General features: G+C 54.5%; 1 protein-coding gene across 14 annotated transcripts in view; it reads left to right on the forward strand.

Annotated features, from left to right (window-relative positions):
- Positions 1-12,887, forward strand: part of SCRIB (scribble planar cell polarity protein) — a 131,224-nt gene that overhangs the window by 10,496 nt on the left and 107,841 nt on the right. The window lies entirely within an intron of this gene.

The raw sequence follows: 12,887 nt of genomic DNA on the forward strand, positions 1-12,887 counted from the left end.
TCTGGTCCTTTCTTTCTTGTCCCATCCCACTGCACAGAGCAAGGTGGAGGCTGTGAGTGCTGGAGTTGTATGAGGTTGTATTAAATATATTCATTCACACACCAAGGTGGGGGCTGTGAGTGCTGGGGTTGTATGAGGTTGTATTAAATATATTCATTCACACACCAAGGTGGGGGCTGTGAGTGCTGGGGTTGTGTGGGGTTGTATTAAATATATTCATTCACAGAGCAAGGTGGAGGCTGTGGGTGTTGGGGTTGTGCTCAGGGCCCCTCTTCACACAGCCAGAGTTTGCTGCTGCCTCGTGTGGAAGATCAGCATCGATCACTCCCCAGCCTCGGCAGCAGTGGGATGCCGGTTGTGGTGTCTGGGCTCAATCCTGGCTCAGGACTGCCCTTCTGGGGTTGGTTTGTTGTTTCACCTGGAGCAGGGGCTGCTCCCTGCTGCTGGCCGTGTGCTGTGTGCCCAGCAGCTGCTGCCCCGGCCCTTCTGAAGGGGACAGCATTCCTCAGCCCTGCTGCAGCAGCAGCTGCCGAGCCTTGGCTCCCAGACAGCCGCTTTGTCTTTGCTGGAATGCATTCCCAGCCCTTGAGTGCTTTTAGATATTGGCCGTGCATTCCTCAGGGCCAGATTCGGGGTTAAATAGTCGGAAATCCGCCGGGCTGCAGGGGGGGGGCCGTGTGGGGCTGGCAGGGAGCAGCCTGCTGGGGCTGCTCTGCTCCTCTGCTGCCTCCAGCGTGGGCAGGAGCTCCCCCTGCTCCTCTGCTGCCTTCAGCGTGGGCAGGAGCTCCCCCTGCTCCTCTGCTGCCTCCAGCGTGGGCAGGAGCTCCCTCTGCTCTTCTGCGGCCTCCAGCGTGGGCAGGAGCTCCCCCTGCTCCTCTGCTGCCTCCAGTGTGGGCAGGAGCTCCCTCTGCTCCTCTGCGGCCTCCAGCGTGGGCAGGAGCTCCCTCTGCTCCTCTGTGGCCTCCAGCGTGGGCAGGAGCTCCCTCTGCTCCTCTGCGGCCTCCAGCGTGGGCAGGAGCTCCCTCTGCTCTTCTGCGGCCTCCAGTGTGGGCAGGAGCTCCCCCTGCTCCTCTGCTGCCTCCAGGGTGGGCAGGAGCTCCCCCTGCTCCTCTGCTGCCTCCAGGGTGGGCAGGAGCGTGTGGGGCACTCCTGTGGGTGCCCCCATGCCCCTCCAGTGTGGGCAGGAGCATGTGGGGCACTCCTGTGGGTGCCCCCAGTACCCCTGCCCTGCCTCACCAACCCCTCTGTGCCTCTCCTGCTGCGGGCACACAAGGAGTGTCCTCTCTGCCCTCTTCTCCATGCCCTCTGCCATGGCTCTGGCTGCAGAGCTGGGCATGGCTGGCATGCCAGCAGTGTCTCTTTGGGACTGAACTGCCTGAATTGCCACCTTTCAGGTGTTGGTGACCGTGTGCCTGCAGCCACAGTTCACTAGCCATGTCCCTCATATCTTCCCCTCCAAGTTGTGTCTTCCTCCTTGATTTTTTCCCCTGCTTTTGCAACATCTGTGAAGTTAGTTTTGGCCTCTTTTGGTCCTTTGCACTGCACCTGATTTCCTCCTAGACCACTTTCTTGTAGTCACTGAATCTCTGGATTTTCTGGGGTTTTTTTGGATTTTTTTTCAATTGCATTTCATTCTATCGTATCTCCTTTCCAGAGTCTTTCTTTTCTGTTTCATACGATCCTGTTTCGAGGATCTTTTTGTTTCCAGGCCACAATTCACTAGCCTGGAACTAGTTCAGGATGTGGCTGTAAATGCTGTGAGGAGGGGAGGAGGAAGCACTGGTGGTGAATTGCCACCTTTCAGGTGTTGGTGGCTGTGTTCCTGCAGTCAGTTCACTGGCCTGGAGGTGGTTCAGGATGTGGCTGTAAATGCTGTGAGGAGGGCAGAAGGAAGCACTGGTGGGGTGGTAACAGCTGGGAAGATGGTGATGTTAAGGGGCAGCTGGTCTGTGTCCCCTGCCTGAGGTGGCTCAGACCAAGTCCCCAGGTAAAGGACACCTGCATGGTGGCTGTGGTGCCCTCCCTGTGGCACCAGGGTGCCCCTGGGGCTGCTCTGCTGGAGCTCCACTGCCGATGTTCCCACCTCTCAGCAGTGTGATAGCTTGTTTGACCTCAGCTCGGGTTGACTCAGTTATCCTCATCAGATTTCAGTGATTCTTCTTGAATTGAGCTATTCTGGGAAGAGCCATTTCCTTCCTGGTTTCTGTCTGTAGGGAGAGGTGTCTCTTGGGGTTGCTCACTGTCACCTGGAGGCACTGGGCTGTGCTGGAGGTGAGTCCTGCTCTGCTGAGGGAGCTGAGCAGCCTCTGGAGCTGGGCCTGGGCGGCCCAGCCATGGCACACGGGTGGGGTAGGTTCTGTGGCCTCACCTGTGCCATGCTGCCTTTGAGCCCTGTGAAGTGCTGGGTTTAACCCTAGAGCTGATCAGCTCCTGCCTGTTTTGCTTTGCAGTCACTGCTCCCAGCTCCTCCTGCCTCTGTCCCAGGCTGGATTCCCCCAGGGACAAGGCACAGGTGTGAGATCTCTCAGCATACCTGTGGAAGGAGGGCCCCAGGTCTCTTCACACTTCACCTGTGGGTGTCTGAGGCAGGCTGAGTGTCCCAGTGCCCAGCTGTGGAGCATGCAGCAGCTCTGCTTCCTCCAGGCACAGGAGGAACATGCCAAGCCCTTGTTTAACCAGGAAAATGGGAAGGAAGGCTCAGATGCATGAGCTGGTTTTGCTGCCAGCATTAGAGGAGCTGCTGTGTTGCACTTTCACAGATGGATGGACAGACACCTCCTGCCTGCAGTGCAGGGTCCCATGCATTCATCCAGCCTAGAGACAAACTCAGAGCTCATCTGGGAGCCCAGCCCATGGTGGCATGGGAAGCAGGCCCTCCTGCTCGTGAATCACAAGGAGCATTGTAATTATTTTGCTGCTGCACAGTCTGATGCTGCCTTTAATTAAACGTGCGCTGTCCTGCTGGAGGCAGGGACTGCTCTAGCAGGGCTGGACAGGTGGGCTTGAAATTCTCTGAGGAGAAATGAGGGGTGAGGAGACTGAGGAGCACCTTAGCATGGGCACTTCCAGGGCTGAAGGGTTGGCAGAACCTCTGCCTTGGAGCCCTCAGCTCCTGTTGGAGGAGTGGCCACACAGCAGGCACGGCTGGGGTGCTTGGTCCCTGGAGAAAATCACCTGTTACCAGCACTGCTGGCCCAGGGCTGCTGCCTGGGGCAGCCTGGCTTGTCACAGGTTGTTTTTGAGGAAGAGGAGTGTGGGAGAACAGGTTGTAAAAGAGTAGAGATGGTGCTGAAGGCAATCTCACCCCTGATGAATTGCAGCTGTACTAATTACCGAAGAGTGGGGACAGCCTTGTCCTTAATAGTCCCAGGTGTGTCCAATAAGGATGGGTGTTAGAAAAGAGGGGGTTAGCTGGGTGAGAGTTCTTCAGAGTCAGAGTTTGCTGGCTGTGCTGTGAGCAGGAAGGGTCAGGATGTGCTGTGAGGGACAGACAGACTCAGGTGGCTGTACAAGGGGCAGGAAGGAGTTGGCTGGTCCTGCAGAAGGAAAAAGGAAGAAGAGCAGGAGGCGATGTTGCGTGGAGCTGCCCTGGAAGTTTACAGAGAAGGTATGAGAGATTTTTTCACTGTAGGATAACAAACTGATGGTGCCAGTCAGTTTGAGTCTGCTGTTAATTGGTGCCAAGCACCAGCACTGGTAAATGGTGCCCTGTGTGAGGAGACAACACCTACAAGGGAGGAGGTGTCTGAGCCTTGCTGTTCGGGCAGCAGAGCTGGGAGCACCCATGGGGGTTTGGCTGCAGGAGCAGAGTCTCTGTCCTATTCCAGAGCCAAGATTGTGTGCTTGTGGTGTAGAGCCTGTTCCTGATTCCAGCTGTGGAAATATTCACCGATTGTGTGCTTGTGGTGTAGAGCCTGTTCCTGATTCCAGCTGTGCAAATTGTCACCACCTGCTTCCAGAGCCCTTGGCCTGAGTGTGGCATTGTTGTAGCTCTGTGGTTAGGCTGGTGCTGGCCTCCTCTTCCCCTGGCACGTGTCCTGCTCTGCTCCAGCAGTGCTGCTGTTTGGTACCTGCAGAGGTTCTGCACTGGAACCTGCCTAAAGCTGCTGGGCTGGGGGAAGGATGTCCCCAGAGCCTGTGGGGACACTGGGCAGCCCCCGCTTTGTGTCTGCTCTTGGCAGGAGGGTCCTGGGGCCAAGGCAGCTCCACAAGCTGTGCTGAGCACAGCATGGCTCCTTCTCCATGGAGGAGCCCAGCTGTTTGTCTGTCTGTCCTCCTCTCTGTCTGTACCTCTCTTCACAGGTACAGGTGAGAACATGGGGAGCACGAGGTGATGCTGGGGAACAAAGACTCCCCTATATCCTGGCTCCCTTTCCATGGCATGATGAGATTAGACACCAGGTGAAGGGAGAGCTGGAGCTTAGCCCTGCTTAGGCCAGAAACCCTTTTTTTGTAGCCTCAGGAAAACAAAGGTTTGGGAAAGAGTGGTGGTGCTGGCCTGGGAGGGGGGATCAGCCTGCATGCAGTCACATTTGGTGTTTTTCAGGAGCCAGGCTCAGCAGCCAGACACTTTCTGTGTTTCCCTGGCAGTGCAGGTGCATGTCCTGCAGGTGTGCAGGAGCACCCAGGCTGGTGTTGCCTTTGTGGGCACAGGGATGGGCACAGGGCTCGGAGCTTGCTGCAGACACCAGCGGGCTGCCAGGGAGCTCGGTGGCTCTGTCCCTGACCCTGCCATGCTCCATCAGGGGGTTCCAGGCCTGCAGCCTGTTCCCCCCTGCCAGAGCAGCTGCAGCAGCCCCCTGGGCCAGCGTGGGGGTGGCTGTGGTGGCCCAGCACTGTCACCCCACAGCCAGGCTGCCTCTCTGTCCCCAGTCCTCATGGCTGGCTTTCCAGGCCTGCCCTTGGGACTTTGCTGTTTCTGGGAAATGGCATAGCTGAGTGGTGGCTCAGAGGGTTTGTCCTGAGCCTTTTATCCATTGTCCTTTCTCCCTTTTTCATTTTCCACCTCTTGGTCTGGCTGAATGAGTGAGTGGGGGGCGGACCAAGGCTCTGCCAAGCATCAGCTGCAGCAGGAGGGAGATGTGGGGGTGGTGTCTGAATTCCTGGCATCACTGGGCACTGTGCTTCTCTTAGGTCACCTCACAGCCCCAGCAGCCCTTTGTTCATGTCCTGGGGCTCTGCTGCAGCCTCAGCACTCTTGCTGGGAGCTTCACAGACGCATCACGTCAGCTGGACAAACACAACTTGGAGGCTTGGTCACGGCAGGGAGGGGATGGAACCTGCTGCAGATGGTTCCTTAAGGACAGAGAATGGGCTTAGAGGGCCCTTTGAGATTCTGCTGTGTGTGTATGCATGTCACATGTGACTCTGGTGTGTGTGTGCATGTGTCTGACTGCTGTGTGTGCATGTCGCATGTGACTGCTGTGTGTACATGTCATGTGTGATTCTGCTGTGTGTGTACATGTGTGTGACTGCTGTGTGTACACGTCACATGTGACTCTGGTGTGTGTGTGCATGTGTGTGACTGCTGTGTGTATGCATGTCACATGTGACTCTGTGTGTGTGTGCATGTGTGTGACTGCTGTGTGTATGCATGTCACATGTGACTCTGGTGTGTGTGCATGTGTGTGACTGCTGTGTGTACACGTCACATGTGATTCTGCTGTGTGTGTACATGTCTTATGTGACTGCTGTGTGAATACATGTCACATGTGACTCTGATGTGTGTGCATGTCTCAAGGCATTGCTGTGTGTGCACATCCTGCCCCAGGGGCTGTAGCTGACCTCTCTCTGAGCAGAGCTTGGACCACCTGGGACAGCAGGTCCCTTCCAGGCTCACCTCCTGCGTGGATCTGCATGGATCTCTGTGCTGCAGGTTGCCTTCTGGAGTGAGCTGCTGTCCCTGACAGCCTGTCCCTGTGCAATTCTGGGGCTGTTGGCTCTCCAGAACATCCCCTGCTGTCTGGACATGCCTGGCAGCTCCGTTCTGGAGCCTGCAGGGCCTGGGATGCCTCCCTGGTGCTGCTCCAGGCTGAGGACAGGTTCAGTCTCTGGGGCAGGTTTGGAGCAGGACAGTTGTTTCCCCGTGCAGGGAGTGAGGAAGGGGTGTAGGGGGATTCAGTATGGGTAAATGAAGGTGGTACAGAATCTAATCTTGTCCCCTAAAGAGTTGCAGCTGAACCAGCTACTAAAGATTAGGAGCAGGCCTGATGTTAACAGGCCACACCTGTAGCCAATAAGAACAGTGTTATAAAAGAGTGGATTGGTGGGATCTAGAGTCAGTTGGCTGCTGCAAGGACAAGGAGGAGTCAGTGCTAGAGGAGCTGCCTACAAGAAACATCGAGGAGGTATGAAACTCTAGCAATATGGAACATTTGCAATGTAATGACAATAGAACTCTTGATACATAATGACAGCACAGGGGTCCTGTTGTCCCTGCTCAGGAGTAGCTCATCTCATCCTGAGCTTGGCCAGTGCCTCCTCCAGTGTCACCCATCCATGCTGCTGGTGCTGGCCCATTGTGCCACGCTGGGTTATGAGGGCAGAGGGTTGTTCCTGGCTCAGGTGGGCATTTCCTTCCTCCTGGGAGCACTCTGCTGTGGACCTGGAGCTGTGCCCTGCCCTGCCTGAGGTGCAGGCACACCTTGGGTTGTTCCTGGCTCAGATGGGCATCTCCTTCCTCCCAGGAGCACTCTGCTTCCCTGTGGGCCTGGAGCTGTGCCCTGCCTGAGGTACAGGCACACCTCGCGGTTCCCCAGGGACAGGGACTTTGGTGCCCCTTGCTGGCTGGCCAGCTGTGCCAGTGGGCGTTGGCCATGCTGGAGGATCACGTGCAGGGTCAGCCGTGGGTGCCTGGGGCTGCCCAGGTGTTCCCCTGCTCGGCAGGAGCCAAAGGTGAGTGTGCCAGGGCAGGCTGCGTGTGCTGCTCCCAGCGTGTCTGGTTCCCAAACCGGCTGAGCCTGTTCCTGTGGGTAACACCAGGCCAGCCCAGAGTGGGGTGTGGGAATGTTCCTGGGGCAGGACTGGCCTCCCCATGAGAGTGAGCATGGCTGGGCTGGCTCTGCTTCACAGAACCACAGAATAATGAGCTTGCAAGAGACCTCTGCCCATGCCCTAACACCTTGACTATAGCACCAAGTGCCATGTCCAGGCTTTTTTTAAACACATCCAGAGATGGTGATTCTGCCACCTCCCTGGGGAAGAGCATTCCAGGGCTTTATTGTTCTTTCAGTGAAAAATTTCTTCCTAATACCCAACCTGTACCTTTCCTGATGTAGCTTGAGACTGTGTCCTCTGGTTCTGTCAGTGCTGCCCAGTGGGAGAGACCGACCCCACCCCTTTCTGCAGCCTCCCCTCAGGAAGGTGTAGAGAGCAATAAGGTCACCTCTAAGCCTCCTCTTCTCCAGGCTGAGCACCCCCAGCTCCTTCAAACGTTCCTCATGGGGTTTGTGTTCCTCCTCTTCTCCAGGCTGAGCACCCCCAGCTCCTTCAAACGCTCCTCACGGGGTTTGTGTTCCCAGCCCCTCTCCAGCCTCGTTGCCTCCTCTGGATGTGCTCAAGCATCTCACCATCCTCCCCAAACTGAGGGCCGAGAACTGGACACGGTGCTTGGCTGCTGCAGGGGCTTGCCTGGACAGGCTCATTTTGGGCACAGCTTTGGCTGTCACTGTGTGACCCTGCTGTCAGCACTGGGTTTTCCTCTTCCATGAACTGATGTCAAATGCAATACTCTGGATCAGACGGCTCGCTAATAATTGCGTGGGGTTTCATCCTTTGTCACTCCTGCATAAATCAGCCAGTTGGAACGGGCCCAGAGCAGGCCACAGGGATGATTAGAGGGCTGGAGCACCTCTCCAGTGATGAAAAGCTGAGACACTTGGGATTGTTCAGCTGGAGAAGAGAGAGCTCTAGGAGACCTTAGTGCAGGCTTTCAGTACCTGCAGGGGCTGCAGGAAAGCTGGAGAGGGACTTTGCACAAGGGCTTGGAGGGACAGCACCAGGGGAATGGCTCCCCGCTGCCAGAGGGCAGGGATGAATGGGATATTGGGCAGGAATTGTTCCCTGGCAGGGTGGGGAGGCCCTGGCACAGGATGCCCAGAGACACTGTGGCTGCCCCATCCCTGGAAATGTCCAAGGCCAGGCTGGGTGGGGTTTGGAGCAGTCTGGGACAGTGAAAGGTGTCCCTGCCCATAGCAGCAAGTGGGATTGGGTGATCTTGAAGGTCCCTTTCTACCCAAACCTTTCTATGGTTTGGCCCCCCAAAGCTGCCGTCACATACCTTCCAGTCAAAACAGAGTTCAGCACTGAAATCCCAGTACCAGGTGTGTCCAATCTCCAGTTTAGGGGGAAAAATCCCACCCTGTGCCAAGGACAGGATGCAGAAAGGAAGAGGCAGGTCTGTAGAGAGGAGCTGTGGGACTTGTGGATGTGGAGAGATTGTGGGGTGTCACTGGGTGGGGTTTGGCCAAATTCTACTGGTTCCATCCCATGGGTGATGCTGACCACACTCAGTGTGTGACTGGCAGCAGCAGTGAGGGGTGTTTGAGGGGTTTTATTGGTTTCACTGGGGCCGAGAGGCTGCCCTGGGAGGAGGGCATGTGGTGGAGCCAGGGCCCAGAGGCATTTTGGGCCATCCCCTATGGTTTGAGCAGCCTGCCCTGGCCTCATCCTCATCCTGTCCTGAGCAGGAGCTGCACTGCAGATCTCCCAGGTACCTTCCACCATGAATTATTGCATGGCTCTGCGATGGAGGTCTGTGATACACAAAGGATTGGAAGGATATTATATCTGCTCATAGCTCAGTCCCTTTTGAGTGGAAAAGCCATGGGTCTAGGTTGCCGCCTTTTGTCTTTTTTAAAGTTAATTTAGTTTCAGAACTTAGCGAAACACTTGAATGTGTTTGCATACATTTGGCTCTCAAGGGGCTGCTGAGGGAGGATGTTACACCTGCTGAGGAGCCTGAATTTCACAGTTTTCTGGCTTTTTTTGCAGTGTTGTCATTTTGTGGAGCATTTCTTATCTTTTGGCATATGGTTCTTTACAAACTCTTTATACCTGTCCCTAATTAATAACTATTTAATGTATTTCCAGTTGGCTGCACTGTGTCTGCTGCGGGCATTTTAAGAGCTTATGTCCCTGAATTTGCATTGCAGGACAGTTTTGTAGCTGTTTTCTGCCTTATCTACCCTGTGAATACTCCCATGCTTCAACAGAGAATATCTTTGTAGTGCACCCTGCTTTGCAAAGGCTTTTTCCCCCAGTTACACCCAGCTGCTCTTATGTTTTTAGGGTATTTTTGTTAGTGATAACTTCCATCACACTCTGAGATGCTGGAATATTCTTGCGCTGATTCTGGATTCCTGTGTGCTGGAATTTTTCTGTGCTGGTTCTGGATTCCTGTGTGCTGGAATTTTTCTGTGCTGGTCCTTGTGGGCTTTGGGCTGCCAGGAAACAGGGAGAGATTGGGCTTACCTTTTTTTTCAAACTTCTGTTTTTAATCTACTCTGAGTCCAGTTTGGACACTGAGGGATCTGGGTTGGGCAGATTGGGTGATATTTTATTTTATATATCAGAAAACATTGAAGTTGGGGGGAGTTTCTCTTTAAATGTGGTGCCAAATCCAGGGGTTTGCTTTGTCAGCTCTGGGAATTGGGATAAGCTTTGATTAGCAAAAGGGATAATTGCCAGTCTGCAGAGACATGTAATCAAGATTTCACTCTTAGTTCTAGTAAGAATTTTAAAATCATTTTGTTCTCACTTTCAAGTGTCACAAGTGAATCTCCTGTGCAGCCTTTGCTTTGAGTTGTTGGCTGAGCTGAAGGCTTCAGCTCCCAGAACACTGAGCTGGAAATGACATGGAAATTCATGCCAGAGGCAGCGTTTGCAGCTCTTGGTCACATCCTCTTGCCATCTCTCTTTGGCAAACATAAAACCTGCATTCAGGCATGCAGTGCATGCAGTGAATGAAAACACTGCAGTTCTCATGTTTTGTTTTTCTGGCTACCACTGATGGCTGTTGGCTGATTTTGCTTGTTGTCACATCTACATGTTTTATTCGGGTGTAAGTGTAAGTGATTCTGCCACGGGGACGCAGCTCCTGCAGCTCTGCACGTGGGCTGTGCCCAGCTCTGGCAGTGCCAGGGGGTTCAGAAACCTTTTTTCTAAGGAAAAGGAAGGAGCTGGGAGCTGCTGCACCACATGCAGCCTGGGTTTATTCATTTAATACACCTAAATTGTCCTTTAAAAGTGTGGAGATGTGTTCTGAGGCCACCTGTGCCCTGGGCAGCAGTGCTCAGCCCCTGTGGTTGTTTTCCAGTGTGCAGACTCTGGCAGGCCAGCACCATGTCTTGTCTGGAATTTCCTTGCATTCTAAAATTAGGAGAAGGCTCTAGGAAACAATAGCAAATCAAGTCTGTAAACTCCTGCTCCCCTGGACCTTTGTTGTCATTGAGACTTTCACCCACTTCCTTTTCACTGAGCTGGTCTGCATGAGATAAACTGAGCTAAACAGGACCACTGATGAGCTGGTGAGAGGGGTTATCTTTAAATTTATTTACTCATTGCACAGTTATTATGGTCCTTTAGGACATCAGAGGTGTGAATTTCCCGTCAGTGCTGTCCATCCCTGATCACACCCCTGTGCAGAGTGGGAGCAGGAGAGCAGCAGGGGCTGTGCTGGGGTTTGTGCCCCTCAGACACACACCTGAGCCCAGCAGTGTGTCCTGTGGGATTGGAGCTGCAGAGCCTTGGCTGTGTGCAGAAACTGCTCCAGGTACACCTGCACAGCTCGTGGTGGTCACTGCAGGAGGGGGAGCAGCTCCCCTGTGCATCTTCTCAGGGTTCTGTTTGCTCCTCCTTTGCTCTGCTCTGTGCTCGTTTCCTGCAGTGTTGGGGGTACTCCACACCTGGAGGTACCTGCAGGAGTTCCTGGGGAGCTCTGCCCAGCAGCTCCTGTGCAGGTGGGCACCTGGAAAGGCACCAGGAGTTCCTGTTTGAGCCCTGCCCAGCAGCTCCTGTGCAGGTGGGCACCTGGAAAGGCACCAGGAGTTCCTGTTGAGCCCTGCCCAGCAGCTCCTGTGCAGGTGGACACCTGGAAAGGCACCAGGAGTTCCTGTTGAGCCCTGCCCAGCAGCTCCTGTGCAGGTGGGCACCTGGAAGGGTACCTGGAAAGGCACCAGGAGTTCCTGGGGAGCTGTGCCCAGCAGCTCCTGTGCAGGTGGACACCTGGAAAGGCACCAGGAGTTCCTGTTGAGCCCTGCCCAGCAGCTCCTGTGCAGGTGGACACCTGGAAAGGCACCAGGAGTTCCTGTTGAGCCCTGCCCAGCAGCTCCTGTGCAGGTGGGCACCTGGAAGGGTACCTGGAAAGGCACCAGGAGTTCCTGTTGAGCCCTGCCCAGCAGCTCCTGTGCAGGTGGGCACCTGGAAAGGCACCAGGAGTTCCTGGGGAGCTGTGCCTAGCAGCTCCTGGAAAGGCACCTGAGGAGGGGGGCTCAGTGCCTGCTCTGGTCTGGTCCCTGTCAGTGTGGGCTGCAGGAGGAGCCCTGACCCTGGCCGTGCTTTGGGACCTCAGGATGACCCCAGGGTTGCCTCTCCTGTGCTGCTGTGGCCCCTCCCTGCCTCTGCTGGGGACAAACACGGGGTGATGTAATTTAGACATGGCCTGTGCCTGTCCCTGCCCAGACCTGAGTTTGTCCTCGGTCACTTGTGAGCGGTTTCTGCAGTGGCCCCACGTTGTTGTTTGTTGTTCCCAGCGCTCAGAAACACTCCAGGAAATGCAGCGAACACCCCAGCCCTGGTTCCCATCCTGTCCAGGAGCTGACCTCTGGCAGTGGTTAGGATCAGCTGCAGTATGTGGTCAGTTGATAATTACAGTCCATTGTGTTTACTGAGCTCGCTGGGGCTGTGGTGACTTGGAGGAGTGATTGGTGGATCCTGGAATTTCCCATTTGCAGCTGATGGACTTCTGGGAGCGCCGAGGGATGTGTGAAAAAGTCAGATGTTGTGAGGGCCCTTCCAGCCACCGTTCCCATGGCTGTGGTGTTTCTAGAAAGGAGTTTTTATGCCTTGTTTAGTTCAGTGTTACCTGGGGCCGTGCTGACAGCTCACCTGTGCCTTTCCCACCTGGCACAAGGGCCACAAGCCTGTCCCTGATGGTGTGGGGACCTGCCCCTGAAGTCCTCACCAAACATGCTGTGCAGCAGCAGGAACAGCTCTCTGGGCTGCTGCTCTCCTGTGTTTCTCCTTTGTTGGTCCTCTGAACCTGCCCCACAAACTCAGGTGACTGCTGCAAGCTGCTCTAGGTGACCTCCCTGTGGTGCTGGGCTTCAGAGCCTGAGGGGAGCTGTTATTGTAGGAAACAGGGAATGTCTGGTCTGTGTCCTGTGCAGGAGGGAGGAGAGCAGTGGGGTCCCAGATGCTAAACGAATGATCAACCTGAACTCATTCATGCCTTTTTTCTTGTACCCCCATCCCTTGTCACCATCATATTTTCTGAAAAATCCCCTTGCCCAGGATTCTTCTCCTGGGAAGCTGGGAAGCCTCAGAGAAAAATGAAAACCATAATTATCTGATTTGCTTCTCCTGTGTTTTGCTGCTTTGGAATGTGTTTGGACATTGTTTAGCAACAGGTTTCATTGGTTTCATGTGAATTGTGTTTACTATTGGCCAATTACGGCCAAGTTGTGTGAGGCTCTGGAGAGTCATGAGTTTTTTGCTAGTATCTTTTAGCCTTCTGTCTGTATCCTTTCTGTATTCTTTAGTATAGTATTCTTTAATATAATATAGATTGTAAAATAATAAATTAGCCCTCTAAGAACATGGAGTCAGATTCATCATTCCTCACCTTTGTTGGGTCACCCCACAAATGCAAGAATCCCTTCATGGGGGTT

Source organism: Melospiza georgiana, chromosome 1, assembly GCF_028018845.1.
Source record: "Melospiza georgiana isolate bMelGeo1 chromosome 1, bMelGeo1.pri, whole genome shotgun sequence".
NCBI lineage: Eukaryota > Metazoa > Chordata > Aves > Passeriformes > Passerellidae > Melospiza > Melospiza georgiana.